Raw genomic sequence first — 17,081 nt, forward strand, 5'->3', positions numbered from 1 at the left:
AATTAAACATCACAAATACAGTGTTAGGACAGGCCAGGAATCCAATGCTCTGTTTGTTCATTTGAGGGATAACAAGCATTGCATTGACTGGGATAATGCCTCCTCAATATTACCATGTAATTCAATTGATAGTAGGAACATCATAGAATCTAGTCTTATTAAACATACCGAAGCATTCAACATGAATTTGAGTAACGGCATGTACAAGCTGGACAATTTTGTAATTAAGAAGATTTGTGATCAGGTGAGAAGGCCGGGTCACTTGACCATCTGACCTGACCACCAACCGTTGTGTGCTATTTAAAGATTAGTAGGGTCATTACCTAATACCTGACCATTGTGGACCTGGTCTCACCCTCCTCTGTATATATACACCTTGATTTGTATTACTCTCTCTAGTCTGTACTCACCCCTGAAGATGTGAATTACACGAAAGCGCTTGGGAACTTCGTGTTTTCTTCTTTCCTTGTGGTTATCAGCATATACCTAGATCAAGCGCACCTACAGTGATTTACTTGCATATATATATATATATATATATATATATATATATATATATATATATATATATATATATATATATATATATAGTATATATATATATATATATATATATATATATATATATATATATTTTTTGGATCTATGAAGATCTTCCCCCAAAGTATCAACTGAGGTCTCCCCAGGCTAGATCATATGAAGATCCTCCCCAAGTGGTTTGGGGGGTAGGTTAGGAATTAGGTTAGGTTAGGTTAGGTTTGGTTTGGGTTTGGTTAGGTTAGGTTGGGTTAGGTTTTAATGTTTTTATTTTTTTTTTTTGTTAGGTTAGGTTAGGTTGGGTTACAATTTTTTTTTTTTCATTTTTAAATTTTTTTAGGTTAGGTTAGAGTTTAGGTTAGGTTAGGTTAGGTTAGTTACAATTTTTTTTTTTTTTTTTTTTTCATTTTTTTTCGTTTAGGTTTAGGTTGGGTTAGGTTACAATTTTTTTTCTTTTTTTTTTCTTTTTTTAATTTTTTTTTTAGGTTAGGTTAGGTTAAGTTTTTTTTTTTTTTTTTTCATTTTTTTTTTTTTTAAGTTAGGTTAGGTTAGGTTAGGTTAGTTTACAATTTTTTTTTTTTTTTTTTTTTTTTTTTTTAGGTTAGGTTGGTTAGGTTAGGTTAGGTTAGGTTAGGTTAGGTTAGGTTTGGTTAGGTTAGGTTTGGTTTGGTTAGGTTAGGTTAGGTTTTTTTTTTCGGAAAATTTGGGAAAATTTTTGGAAAAATTTCAGAAAAATTTCGGAAATTTTTGAAAATGTATGGAAAATTTTGGAAAATTTTCTGAAAATTTGGGACATTTTTGAAAATTTCGGAAAATTTGGGAAAAATTTGGAAAATTTTTGAAAATTTTGGAAAAATTTCTCAGAATTTTCTGAAATTTTGGAAAATTTCTGAAAATACTGAAAATTTTGAAAATTTTGGAAAATTTTAAATTACAAAATTTTTGAAAATTTTGGAAAATTTTTGGAAAATTTTGGAAAATTTCGGAAATTTTCTGAAATTTAAAATTTTTGGAAAATTTTGGAAATTTTGAAATTTTCTGAAAATTTCTGGAAAAATTTGAAATTTTTGGATAATTTTGGAAAATTTCGGAAAATTTTGGAAAAATTTGGAAAATTTGGGAAAATTTTGGAAAAATTTCAGAATTACTTTCTGAAAATTTCTGAAAATATTTGGAAAATTTATTACAGAAATTTGAGAAATTTTTGAATGGAAATTTTGGAAATTGGGAAAAATTCTCAAAATTTGTGGAAAATTTCGGAAAAATTTCGGAATTTTGGAAATTTGAAAATTTTGGAAAAATTGAAATTTTGAAATTTTGAATTTTCGAAAATTGGAAATTTGAAAAATTTTTGAAAATTTTTGGAAAATTTTTCGAAATTTTTGGAAAATTGGAAATTTTGGAAATTTGGAAAATTTTGAAATTTTAAATTTGAAAATTCTTGGAAAATTTTGGAGAATTTTCTGAAATTTTTGGAAGAATTTTCGGAATTTTTTGAAAAATTTTCTGAAATTTTGAAAATTTTGGAAATTTGAGAATTTTGGAAAATTTTCGGAAGAATTTGAGAAAATTTCGGAAAATTTGGGAAAAATTTCGGAAAATTTTGGAAAAATTTGGAAAAATTTCGGAAAATTTTGGAAAATTTTGGCAAATTTTGGGAAATTTTCGAAAATTTCTGAAAATTCGGAAATTTTTGGATAATTTTGGAAAAATTTCGGAAAATTTTGGAAAATTTCGGAAAATTTTGGAAAAATTTGGAAAATTTTGGAAAAAATTTGGGAAAAATTGGGAAAATTTTGGAAAATTTTGGAAAAAATTTCGAAATTTTGGAAAATTTCAAATTGGAAAAATTTCGGAAATTTTTTAAAATTCGAAATTTTTGGAAAAATTTCTTGAAAATTTGGGAAAATTTGGAAAATTTTGTATGAATTTTTGAAAATTTTCTGAAAATTTTGGAAAAATTTTCGGAAAATTTGGGAAAAATTTCGGAAAATTTTGGAAAAATTTCGGAAAAATTTCAAAATTTTGGAAAATTTAGAAAATTTTGGAAAATTTCTGAAAATTTTGAAAATTTTTGGAAATTTCTGAAAATTTGGGAAATTTCTGAAAATTTGGAAAATTTTGAAAATTTTGGGAAAAATTTTGGAAAATTTGGAAAATTTGTTTGGAAAAATTTCTCGAAATTTTTGGAAAATTACAAAATTTTGGAAAAATTTTCTGGTTTTTGAAGAATTTGGAAAAAATTTGGAAAAAATTCCAGGAAAAATTTTGGGAAATTTTGAAATTTTGGAAAATTTTCTGAAAATTGCGAAATTTCTGAAAAATTTTAAGAATTTTGGAAAATTTTCTGAAAATTTTGGGAATTGGAAAAATTTGGAAAATTCGAATTTTGGAAAATTTTTGAAAATTTTGGAAAATTTGGAAAATTTTTGGAAATTTTTGGAATTACTAATTTTGAAAATTTTCTGAAAAATTGGAAAAATTTCGGAAAATTTGGGAAAAAATTTTGAAAATTTTAAGAATTTTGTGAAAATTTTTGGAAATTTTGGAAAATTTGGAGCTGGAAAATTTCGGAAATTTTGGAAAATTTTGGAAAATTTTCGGAAAATTATCTGAAATTTTGGAAACGGAATTTTTGAATAATTTGGGAAATTCGGAAAATTTGGAAAAATTTGAAAAATTTTGGAAAAATTTTGGGAAAATTTTGGAAAATTGGAAAAAATTGGGAAAATTTGGGAGAAAATTGGAAAAATTTTTGAAAATTTCGATTTTGGAAAATTTCGGAAAATATTTGCAAAAGAATTGAATTTGGAAAGTTTTGGAAAGATTTTCAAATTTTGGAAAATTTTCAGAGAAATTTGGGGAAAATTCTGCAAAATTTGGGAAAATTTCGGAAAAAATTTTGGAAAATTTTGGAAAATTTTGAAAATTGGAAAAAATTTCGAAAATTTTGGAAAATTTTGAAAAATTTTGGAAAAATTCTGAAAATTTTTAGGAATTTGGAAAATTTTCTGAAAGTTTGGGAAATTTCTGAAAATTTAGGAAAATTTTGGAAAATTTTCGGAAATTTTGGTGGAAAATTTTTTAAATTTTGGAAAATTTTCGGAAATTTTGGAAAAATTTCGAAAATTTTGAAAATTTTGGAAAATTTTCGGGAATTTTCTGAAAATTTGGAAAATTTTCCGAAGAATTTAGAAATTCGGAAAAATTTTGGAAGAATTTTGGAAATTTTGGAAAATTTGAAAATTTTGGAAAATTTTCGAAAATTTTGGAAAATTTTGGAAAAATTTGGGAAAAATTTCGGAAAATTTTGAAAAATTTTGGAAAATTTTGGAAAATTTTCTATAATTTGAATTTCTAGGAAAATTTTGGAAAATTTTGAAAAATTTCTGAAAATATTTGAAATTTTGGAAAATTTTTAGAGGAATTTTTGGAAATTTTCTGAAAATTGGAAAATTTCGGAAAATTTTGGAAAAATTTGGAAGTATTCATGGAAATTTTGGAAAAATTTTGGAAAAATTTGATTTTGAAATTTTTGAAATTTTCTGGAAAAATTTCAAAAATTTCTGGAAAATTCTAGGAAAAATTTTCGGAAAATTTTGGAAGAATTTTGAAAATTTTCAAAATTTTCTGAAATTTTTGGAAAATTTTGGAAAAATTGGGAAAAATTTGGAAAAATTTGGGAAAATTTTTGGAGAAAATTTGGGAAGAATTTTGGAAAATTTTGAAAGTAAATTTGGAAGAATTGGAAAAATTTCAGGAAAATTTTGGAAGTTTTCTGGAGAATTTTGGAAAATTTTCAGAAAATTCTGAATTTTGAAAAATTTTGGAAGAATTTTGGAAAATTTTCTGAAAATATTTAGAAATTTTGGAAAATTTTTGGAATTTTGGAAGGTAGAAAATTTTGGAAAATTTTTCGGAAAATTTGGAAAAAATTCGGAAAATTTTCTGAAAAATTTGAAATTTTTGGAAAATTTGGAAAATTTTGGAAAATTTTCGGAAATTTTTGGATTTTCTGAAAATTTTCGAAAATTTTCGGAAAATTTGGAAAAATTCGGAAAATTTGGAAAATTTTTGAAAGATTCTCAAATTTTCTAAATTTTGGATAATTTGGAAAAAAAATTTGGGAAAATTTGGAAAATTTCGGAAAATTTTGGAAGAATTTGGGAAAATTTGGGAAAATTTTGGAAAATTTTGGAAAAATTTCAGGAAATTTTGGAAAAATTTGGAAATTTTGGAAAAATTTCGGAATTATTTGGAAAAATCTGAAAATTTCTGAAAATATTTGGAAAATTTTGGAAAATTTTGGAAATTTTGGAAATTTTCTGGAAAATTTTGGAGATTTTCGAAAATTTTGGAAAAATTCGAAATTTTGGAAAAATTTGGAAAAATTTTGAAAATTTTGGAAAATTTTGAAGAATTTGGAAAAATTTCTGAAAATTTTGGAAAAATTTTGGAAAATTTTCGAAAATTTGATCTGAAAATTTTGGAAAATTTTAAGAATTTCTGAAATTTTGGAAAAGAATTCGGAAAATTTTGGAAAATTTTGGAAAAATTTTCGGAAATTTTCTGAAAATTTTGGAAAATTTAGAAAATTTTGGAAAATTTTGAGAAATTTTGGAAAATTTTCAATGCAGAAATTCTGAAAATTCAAAATTTTGGAAAGAATTTTCTGAAAATTATTTTCAGGAAAATTTGGGAAAAATTTCAAGGAAAATTTTCTAATTATGGAAATTTTGGAAAATTCTGGAAAATTTCAAAAATTGAAATTTCTCTGAAAATTTTCGAAATTTTGGAAAATTTTGGAAAAATTTCGAGGAAAATTTGGGAATTTTGAAAATTTTTGAAATTTTCTAATTTTGGAAAATTTTGGAAAATTTGGAAAGAATTTCTGGAAAAATTTCGGAAAATTTGGAAAATTTTGGAAAATTTAGAAATTGTCAAAAATTTCCTGAAATTTCGGAAATTTTTGGAAAATTTTGGAAAAATTTCGGAAAATTTTGAAATTTAATTTGGAAAATTTTTGGAAAATTTTGAAAATTTTGGAAAATTTTGGAAATTGGGAAAATTTAAATTTAGGAAAAATTTGGAAAAATTTCGAGAATTTTAATTTCTGAAAATTTCTGAAAAATTTTGGAAAATTTTGGAAATTTTAAATTTTGGAAAATTTTCTGAAAATTTTGGAAAATTTTCGGAAAATTTGGGAAAAAATTCCGGAAAATTTGGGAAAAATTCGGAAGAATTTCGGAAATTTTGGAAAATTTTGAAATTTTGGAAAGATTTCCGAAAATTTGAAAAGAATTTTGAGAAATTTTTGAAAAAATTTCTGAAAATTTTGGAAAATTTTGGAAATTTTTGAAAATTTGGGAAATTTCTGAAAATTTGGGAAATTTCTGGAAAATTTCGAAATTTGGAAAATTTTAGAATTTTTGAAAATTTTGGAAAAATTTTCAGAGAATTCGGAAAAATTTTCTGAAATTTTGAAAAATTTTGAAATTTTAAATTTTAGAATTTTCTGAAAAATTTTGGAAAATTTTAGGGAAAAATTCAGGAAATTTCGAAATTACTAAAATTTTGAAATTTTGGAAAATTTGAAAATTTTGGAAAATTTTCTGAAAGAATTTTGGAAAATTTGGAAAAATTGGGAAGAATTTTGAGAAATTTGGAAGAATTTTCTGGAAGGTTGGAAAATTTTCTGAAATTTGCGAAATTTTTGAAAATTTTTGGAAAATTTTGGAAAAATTTCTGAAATATTTGAAGTTCGGAAGAATTTTGAAATTTTGGAAAATTTTCTAGAAAATTTTGGAAGTTTTCTGGAAAATTTAGAGGTTTGGGAAAATTTTCTTAAAATTTGGAAATTTTGGAAATTTTGGAAAGATTTTCGGAAATTTTCAGAGATTTTCTGAAAATTTTCGAAAGATTTTCTGAAAATTTGGAAAAATTACGGAAAATTTTGGAAAAATTTTGAAAATTTACAAAATTTCTGAAGTTTTGGATAATTTTGGAAAAATTTTGGAAAAATTTGGAAAAATTTCTGAAATTTTTGGAAAAATTTGGAAAATTTTGGAAAATTTTTTGAAATTTTCAGGAAAATTTTGAAAATTTGAAAATTTGGGAAAATTTTGGAAAATTTTTGAAAAATTTTGATGAAAATTTTCGAAATTTTTGAAAAATTACGGAAAATTTGGAAAAATTTCTGGAAAATTTTGGAAATTTTTGGGAAAATTTTGGGTCAAATTTCAAAATTTTGGAAATTTGAGGAGAAGAAATTTGGGAAAAATTTTTGAAAATTTTCTGAAAATTTGGGAAATTTTTGGAAAATTTTGGGAAAATTTGGAAAATTTGGAAATTTTCAAAATTTTCTGAAAATTTTCGAAAATTTTCTGAAAATTTTAAAAATTTCTAAATTTTAAATTTTGGAATTTTCAAATTTGTTGGAAAATTTTGGAAAAATTTTGAAAATTTTTGAAAAATTTCGGAAAATTTTGGAAAAATTTGGAAAATTTGGAAAATTTTTGGAAATTTTGGAAAATTTTCGGAAGATTTTGGAAAATTTTCTGAAAATTTTGGAAAAATTCGAAATTTGGAAAATTTCTAAAAGAATTCTGAAAATATTTGGAAAATTTTGGAAAATTTTGGGAATTTTGAAAAATTTTCTGAAATTTTATTTTCGGAAAATTTGGAAAAATTTCGGAAAATTTTGGAAAAATTTGGAAAAATTTTTGGAAAATTTTGGAAAATTTTGAAAATTTTGGAAAAATTTCTGGAAATTTTTGGAAAATTTTTTGAAAATTTTGTAAATTTGGATATTTGGAAAATTTTGGAAAAATTTTGGAGAATTACAAAATTTTTGAAAATTTTTGAAAATTTGGAAAATTTTGGAAATTTTGGGAAATTTTGAAAATTTTGGAAAAATTTTTTGAAATTTTTTGGAAAATTTCTGAAATTTTTGGTTGAATTTTGAAATTTCTGAGAATTTTGGAAAAAATTTAGGAAAATTGGAAAAATTTTTGGAAAATTTACGGAAAAATTTCGGAAATTTTGAAAATTTCGGAAATTTTTGGGAAAATTTCAGAAATTTTTGGAAAAAATTCTGAGTTCTGAAAATATTTGGAAAATTTTGGCAAATTTTGAGATTTTGGGAATTTTTGGACAATTTTTCTGAAAAGGTACTGGAAAATTTTCGGAAAATTTGGGAAAAACTCGGAAAATTTTGGAAAAAATTTCGGAAAAATTTCGAGAAAATTAGGAAAATTTTGAAAATTTTGGAAACTTCTGAAAATTTTGGAAAATTTTTGGAAATACCGAAAAATTTCAGGAAATTTCTGAAAATTTTGGAAAATTTGGAAAATTTTCGGAAATTTTGGAAAATTTTTGGAAAAGAATTTTGGAAATTGCTGGAAGAATTCTCGGAGATTTTGAAGATTTTCTGAAAAGAATTTTCAGTACTAAGAAAATTTGGGAAAAATTTCGGAAAATTTTAAAATTTTGAAAATTTCTGAAAATTTTCTGAAAGTATTTGGAAAATTTTGGAAAATTTTGGTTTGAAAATTTTCGGAAATTTTGAGATTTTTTGAATTTTCTGAAAATTTTTGGGTATTTTGAGTATTTTGGAAAATTTCTGAAAATTTTGGAAAATTTTGGAATTTTTGGAAAATTTGGATAATTTGGAAAAATTTTTGTTTTGGTAAATTTTGGGAAATTTGGGAAAAAATTCTGAAAATTTTGGGGAAAATTTTGGAAAATTTTGAAAATTATATGAAATTTTCGGAAAATTTTTGGGGGAAAATTTCTGAAAATTTTGGAAAATTTTTGAAATTTTGGAAATTTTTGGGATTTTTTGAAAATTTTATGGAAAATTTTTGAAAATTTGGGAATTTGGGAAATTTTTGTAATTGAGGTTATTTGAAATTTTGTAAATTTTGAAAATTTTGGTAAATTTGAAAATTTGGGAAAAATGGTTTGGAAAATTTTTGGGATTGAATTTTGTGAAATTTGGGAAATTCTGAAAATTTTGGAATTTTGGAATTTTTGAATTTTTGGAAGATTTCTAAAATTTCTTGGAGAATTTCAGATTTGGGAAATTTTTGGAAATTTTGGAAAATTTTGAATTTCTGAAAAATTTGGGAATTTTTTGTAAATTTTTTAAAATTTTTGGGAAATTTTTTTGAATTTTGGGAAAATTTTGAAAATTTTGGAAAATTTTGGGAAATTTTTGGATGATTTTGGAATTTTGGTACTGAAATTTTTGAATTTTCTGATAATTTTCGAAATTTTCTTAGTAATTTTTGAAAATTTTTGGTAATGTTGGGAATTTTTGGAAATTTTTGAAAATTTTGGAATTTTAATTTTTGAATTTTTGGAAATTTTGGAAAAATTTGGAAATTTCGGATAATTTTTGAAAGTTTTGGAAATTTTGAATTTTCTGAGTAATTTGGGAATTTCTGAGAATTTTGGAAATTTTGGAAAAGTTTATGAAAATTTCTGAAAATTTTGGGAATTTTTGGAAATTTTCTGAAAATTTGGTGAATTCTGAAAAATTTTGGAAAATTTTGGGGAGGTTCTGGAAATTTTTGAAAATTTTGGATAGTTACAGGAAATTTTGAGGGATTTTGAAATTTTGTGAAAATTTTGGGAGATTTGGGAGAATTTTGGGAAATTTTTGAAATTTTGGTAAAATTTGGAGAATTTTGGGAGAATTTTGGAAATTTTTGAAATTTGGTAAATTTGGGAGTAATTTTGGAAAATTTAGAAAATTTTGGAAGTACTTGGTAAATTTTTGGAAAATTTTTGGTAAATTGGGAGTTTGTGAATATTTTGAAGTTGAATTTTAAATTTGTATTTTGGTGCTGGAAAATTTTGGAAAATTTTGGAAAATTTTGGAGGAGTTTGGAAAATTTTGCAATTTTGGAAAATTCTTGAAAATTGTGGAAATTTCTGAAAATTATTTAAGATTTTTGAAATTTTTTAGGATTTTTGGAGTATTTTTGGAAATTTTTTGAAAATTTTGGATATTTGAAAGTTTTGAAATTTTAATTTTTGAATTTGTGAAATTTCTATTTTGAAAATTTGTATTTTGGAAAGTTTGGGAAATTTCGGAAATTTTGGTATATTTTGAAAATATTTTTCTTTTTGAAATTTTTGAAAATTTTGAATTTTGGGTTTCGGAAATTTTTCTAATTTTCAGAATTTCGAAATGGTTTTCCAAGGTTTTCCGAATTTTTCAGGAATTTCAGAATTTTCAAAGTTTTCAAGAATTTGTAAGGTTTTCAGTAGTTGCTGTGAGTTTACTAAGTTTTCTGAGATTTTCAGAGATTTTTCTTAGGGTTCGATTTTCAAAATTTTTCAAAATTTCTCTAATTTTCAGGGGATTTTCAAAGTTTCAAGGTTTTTTTTCAAATTTTTCAAGTTTTTCAATTTTCTATTTTTCCAGTTTTTCCGGGATTTTCCAAAGTTTTTCAAAAATGTTCTGAAATTTTCCGGATGGTTTTTCTATTTTGAATTTCAAGGTTTGCTGTGTTCTAAAAGTTTTCGGAGTTATCAAATTTTAAATTTTCCGAGATTTTCAAGTTTTTCAAGGTTGGGTTTTCAAGGTTTTCCAAAATTTTAAATTTTCGAGGTTTTCCAAATTTTTCAGAATATTTTCAGAAAATTTTAGGTTTTGTTTCAAAATTTTCAGAAATTTTAATTTCAGTATTTTCCATTAATTTTCAAATTTTCAAAAATTTTCGGAATTTTTCAAATTTCGAAATTTTTTAAAGTTTTAATTTTTGAATTTTCGAATTTTTCAAAGAATTTTTCAAGAAATTAAAATTTTGAGTTAATTTTGAAATTCTTGGAAAAATCTGGGGAAACTTTTGGAAAATCTGGGGTATTTCTGAAAATTCTGAATTTTCGGAAAATCTAGAATTTTGGAAAATTGGAAATTTCAAAATTTCCAAAATTTAAAGAATTTAAGATTTTTAAAAATTTCTAGTTTTCCCAAAATTTTCTCTATTTTTTAGGATTTCCTAGATTTTCAGAAATTTCTAGTTTTCAAAATTTCCAGATTTTTTAAATTTTCAGAAATTTTTTTTCCAAAATTTTGAAAATTTCGGAATTTTCGAAAATTTTTTTGAAATTTTGTGGAAAGATTTTGTTGAAAATTTTTGTAATTTTAATTTTTTGAAATTTTTGGAAATTTGGTTGGAAAATTTTATGAATTTTGTTGAAATTTGAAAAATTTTGAAATTTTTGGAAGAATTTCTGAAATATTTGGAAAATTTTTGAAAATATTTCTGATATTAGGAAAATTTTGGAAAAATTGGGAGAATTTTGGTAGATTTTAAATTTTTGGTAATTTCAGGGGAGAATTTTGTGAAATTTTGGAAAATTTTTCGGAAATTTTGGAAGATTTTGGAAATTTTGGAGTTTTGTTTTGGTTTTTTTTTTGGAATTTTTGGTGATTTGGAAAATATATAAAAATATATATATATATATATATATATATATATATATATATATATATATATATATATATATATATATATATATATATATATATATATATATATATTTTATTTTTCCAAAATTTTCAGAAATTAAAATTGCGTGATCTTGGTATCTTGTAGTCTGTACTCACCCTGAAGATGTGAATTACACAAGCTTTGGGAACTTCGTTTTTCTTCTTTTATATATATATATATATATATATATATATATATATATATATATTTAACAGAGATACCTAGCTGTTAGGAGAAGTCAGGGTGATATGTGCAATCGCATTCCTGTCCCTGTGGTCACAGTTCCTACCAGCCCAGTCAAAGATGGTAGGAGGGTCCAAGTGAGGTCCCAGGTTTCCAGCATTACATAACTTTCAACAAGGGCATTTTTTTGCGCATTTATCTGGCTTTTTTTAGAATTTAAAATAAATGACAGTCAAGCATCAATCTTTCGCAAAATTAAAATTACGTAACTTCGTGTTTCTTGTTTCTGTCAGCATTTTACTGTTAATGAATATGATGTACAGTATTTCTTTGTGTATGAACGTCTGTCCCTCGTGGCGGTGAAGTGATACCACCACCCTCAGTGTCAGACCTGACTGAATTATACTTGACCGTGCGACAATTATACTCCAAGCTTTGTCAATAAATTTGTTAAACTATATATACTAAACTGAATCAACTGAACTTTAGGCACCCCAGGGATCAACTGAACTTTAGGCACTGATGATCAACTGAACTTTAAAGCGCAGGGATCAACTTCGCTTTAAGCACCCAAGGATCAACTGAACTTTAAAAGCACTGATGATCAACTGAACTTGCCTAGGCTTATTTGCCCGATTTACCTTCTTCTCTCAATGGACGGTGAACTTCAGCTCATTGTCAACATACACACCTAGGTCCTTCTCACATTCAGTCTCAAATAAAGCTGTTTCTTCATCTGTTGGGATATATGTATACCTCGCACTTGCACCACCGATGGTACCCATTCTTGGAGCCCACAGGAATCCTTCTGCAGCTCTTCCACAGTCCACTTGGTTCTTGATTTCCCAAAAATAACTTGGTGTCATCAATAAACATTTGTATGGAGTGTACAACGTCAGACATATCATTTATGGAAACAAACAAACAACAGTGGGCCATCACCTGCCCTGTGGTGCCCGCTTATGACAGAGTCACGGATGAAAGTGATTTCCGTGCCGTTGATCCTCTACACTGCTTCTTGGAATCCCATATGAAAGTCTTCTATCCTGCTTGTCCATTTCCCCGAATTCATGCTGAGTTTGATTTTCAGCCTTTCGTGGGGAATTTTTACTGTAAAAGCCTTGGCAAAAATCTAGGTAAATTTGTCGATACCACCCCCGTTCCAGAATTTGGGTCCAAATATCGATACCTTGAGCAGTGTGTTAAAACAGGAGCGTCCCGGCATAAAACCGTGTTGGCAATCCTTTTGCAGGTTGTTTTGTAGCAGCAGATGTTCCTATTGCGGCATCTGATAATACTCAAGTACTTTACATAATATGCTGGTCAGGCTCACTGGTCTATAGTTGTTCATTAGGTGGCAAATCTCCTTTATTGAAGATAGGACTCACAAAAATACTTTCCATTCACTGAGGACCTTTTTTTGTTCATCCAGGCGACTACAAAACAGGATCCTCAGGGGCTCACAGCAGCCTCGTTGCTCAACTCTCTTAGCACTATAGGATGCACCATGTCAGGGCCGGGACTCTTATGGACCTTTGCTTTGACAGTTTATTATTACCCTCTTCTGTGAACACAATGTGGGTCAGTCTGTGTAGAACCGTTTGTCCTCAAGCACTTGGAAGGTGTCGCATCGTCTCTTGTGAACACCGAGAAAGGAAGCTGTTCAATGCCTTGGTTTATCCTGGTGGGAATCTGCATAACTATCATCTTCAAGCCTCAGGTCTGATACTCCCTACTTGCGTTTTAATTTTTGCAGCTTTTATATAATAAAACGACTTTGGGACTCCTGGAATCCTTTTCAGCCCTACGGCATTCTATCTTTGCTTGGTTTCTGGGTCTTGCATACATCCGTGTCCTGCTCATCATTTGACCGAACCACGTCTTGAATTTCTAGCGTTTCTCTTATGCTTTATCGACCGCCGCTGGTTCATGAGGGATCCCTCGTATTCCTAAAACACTAGGTTTATCTGCATTCTTATTGCCTTAATAGAGTTAGGCCAGTGGCTACCTCCTTTGTAATATTTGCGCCTTGGCTGGCCTTATATCTTGAACTGGGTAACAGTTAAATCGGGCAACAACACTATATGGTGACTGTTATTTGCCAATTAGAGGGCAGAGTGTTTCCTGTTTGGCCGCCATATACCCTCCTCGTTTGTTATGATGAGGGTCTAGTGGCTTAAGGTGTTTGCTCCCCTCTGCTTAATGTCGGGTCTCTAACGTGTTGGAATAGAAAATTTCTAAAAAAGTCGCCCAGGATTATTCAAGTCATTTTAGGGGTGAACTGGTTTTCTCCAGTGATGTCGCCATAGTTAAAATCCTATGATAAGAAGGTGGCTGGGGTTGGCTTTGTCGCTGTGCTGTCTATTAAGGTTCTTAAGTTCCATTGATTTGAGTGGGCCACAGTTTGGGGATCCTCAGATACACCGACAATAAGTAGAAATCCCTTCCCTTTGGTTTAATTTTACACCACTTGGACTCTTCAAAAATATCCTCTCCTGTGCCCTCACGCCTGTGGCTGGCTCTTTGGTCTTGCACCTAGCACCAGAATAACCACACCCCTCTTGCAATTTCTTGAGAAAAAGGTTAATAAATGGAGTCATATCCAATAATACCGAACTCCCATTCCTCTGAATTCCACGATTCCTGTTCTTGTAAAACAGTTCAACAACAAGCTACAATATTATCTGGTTGGTGTACCTTCAGTAGTGTTTAAACTTTCCCTCTCTCTTATCAAGAACATGTGTCAGTATTATGCACACTGACATTCAAGCTAAATTTATTCTCTCAGTAACGTCTCTGCTCTTAGTAACCCCCCCTTTCTCAAAGCTGCACGCAGCATTTGCTAAAGTACACTGTATTTTGCATAGGGTATAGTTTAAAAAATATCTCATTATTTCGGCGCACTCACTGCCTCCTCAGCTGATAGGCGTGGCCGCCTAGCCTCCATGATGCCAGATCGTCCTCTTGAGTGATGCTGTGGGGACCAACCCTCTCTGCTAACAGTAGGTGAACACCGACTTCCAGTCCTAGAGCCAGGTTTTTTGTGCTGGAACAATTTACAGTACTGCTTGTCCCTTGGAACACACCATACTGGTTCAGCATTGACCCGCACTTGCACAGCTCCTCCCGACTTTCTGTTGAGGTTGGGGATAAATCCAGGTCGTGAAGTCGAAAATGCTTAATAACTTCTTCAGGGGTGCATAGGAAAATCTAAAATGATTGTCTCTCTTTCTTCTCAGCACACCACAAAGCGCTCTCACTTTTAAAACACCCAGCCAAAACACAAAGTGAATTACAAATGTTGGGACTCAAAATACGTAATTTGACAAAATTTTGGTACAACTGAGGCAGGTAAATGAGGTAATGGGTGTTAAGTAAGTCGGGAGGAGCTGTACAATAGTAATGACATACCGTCAGTACTGAAATATTGTGGACTAATTATACCCGACTCATTTTCTGCCTTGCTTATCTGGAGCAATAAGACAACGCGGAATGAAGTGTAACTAAGATTAATAGAGCTATGAACTTTTTATCATGTCCACTTAATAACTAATAATCGAATTGTAATTACGTGAAATCGTGTGAGACCAATAATTATGTATCAGATGAATCACCATGTATATACTAATGAATGCCTTGTTCTCTGCGGGTGTTAGTACATCAATAAGTATTGGAATGGGTTAAAAATGGGTTTCAATCATTTCCCTTCGATTTGCCATCACTGGATATATGTAAAGGGTTTACATTAGTATTTAATAGTCTGTGGCATGAAAATAAAATGATATTTACAGTTATTGTAATCTTTGAAAACGTAAATTTACGATTTTAACAAGAAAGAAAAATATTCGTCCTTAGGGCACTGAAAGATATACGTCTTGGAACTAAAGCAAATTATAGATCTATTACATAACCACAAACTTTGAAGTATTTCTCACCACATTCATGTACTATACGTTAGTAAAGCCTATATGTTGAAGTGCCAGGTACCCATATACTGCCTGGAGTGTAAATGCTACTGGTTTACTTAAAAGGGTGAAGGCTTTTTATTTAGGTCCATGTGAAAATTAGACCATTTTGTGTTTTCTTTTCTGTTTCCGATACTTGTGCGATGTTGTCCAAATAAAGGCTTCTGAGACTCTATGGTTGCTTGCTTGAAAAGGATAAAGGCCACCATAACACAACGTTACAGGGCCAATGAATTCTATATATAGTGAATCTAGGAATGCATAGAAAGGAACCCAGCTAGACATTTGTTGAATGTTTATTTTACTATTCACGAGGGATTTAAGATTTTTGAAAAAAAAAGTGTCGTTGTTCTTGGGATTCTACTTCAGAATCTGGGTGGGATTCTCGCCCAGAATGCTCGGTGGATTCATGAATCGGTGGGACTCGTAGCCCTAGAAGGCAGTATGATTCAATCCCAGAAGACGGTGAAATTCCATAAAAGACAGTAAGAATCTGCCCCAGAAGATGGTAGGATTCCGTCCCAGAAGACAGTGAATTCCGCCAAAAGACAGTAGAATATGTGCCCCAGAAGATGGTAGGTTCCGCTAGAAGACGGTAAGTTCTGCCCCAGAGGGCGTCAATTGATTCCGCCCCAGAATATGATAGGATTGCCCCAGAATGCGATGAGTTCTGCCCCCAGAGGTGGTAGGATTCCACCCCAGAGTCTGCGATGCAGTTCTGCCCCAGTGCTCACGGTGAAATTCCGCTTCAGAAGACAGTACGATTCCGTCCCAGATGGTAGTATTTCGCCCCAAGAAGACAGTAGGATTCATATAGAAGATGGTAGATTCTATCCCAGAATACATCCCCCAAGAATAAGATAGAGTCTGCCCCAGAATCGCGGGATTCTGCCCCAGAGAATACGGTAGGATTCCATAGAAACGGTAAGTTCTGCCCAGAAACGGTGGATTCTGCCCAGAAACGGTAGGATTCTGCCCCAGAAAACGGTAGGATTCATTTTACCGTCTGTTGGGATTCCGCCCTGGGGAATCACGATATTCTACTATAAGAATCTGTTGGGATTTCGCTGCGAATACGATATCCACTTATTTTACAGACTCAAATAAAAGTATAAATAAAATTAGCAGCACTTACTAGCTGTCTTTTATATTACTGTATTAATGATGAAACATACATACAAAAAGGAAATACGATCATATGAATACCTATTGAATAATAACAAAAAATTAGCAAAAAGCTGCAACAATAGTCTCGCACCCACCACTGACAAGGAAGAATTACCATCTGGTTCAGACTGTCATTTTGTTTTATTTGAGAATCAAGTCTCAATATTTTTTCTATTATTTAACTGTCTTTATATTATTTATTATGAAACATACATTGTGTACTATAATAGGTTGATCATATGAGAATAGTGCATAATAATGAATAAATAGTAACCCTCATTAGCCCTATATCAAATCTAATGAGACCAGTGTACACTATGCAAATATCCCCTATGATAATACAATGTATATACTCTAGCATAAGGTATTTGCTCCTTCCATAATCTTTTAACAAACTGTCATTTTACCGACTGTATTTTAGGAGATGCATTCTGATGGCGCTGGGTGTTAACAACACATTACGTATTATTACAGTAAACAGCATCTTTACTAAATGTGAATATAACCAACCATGTTATCATGAATGACAGTCATTTGATGAATGAATGAAGATGCAATTCTGCGTGGGAGGAGGAGAATTGGACTCCTCCTTACAAACTGCTCTGGCTGATGCTAATCCATCTACATCACAAAATTATGAAAACCAGGCAGTCCCCGACTTACGACGGGGTTAAGACTCAAATCCTAAGTCATACTGGCCTTTTGAGGAATTACAAGCCTTGAA

Source organism: Homarus americanus, unplaced genomic scaffold (genome assembly GCF_018991925.1).
Source record: "Homarus americanus isolate GMGI-L3 unplaced genomic scaffold, GMGI_Hamer_2.0 scaffold6317, whole genome shotgun sequence".
NCBI lineage: Eukaryota > Metazoa > Arthropoda > Malacostraca > Decapoda > Nephropidae > Homarus > Homarus americanus.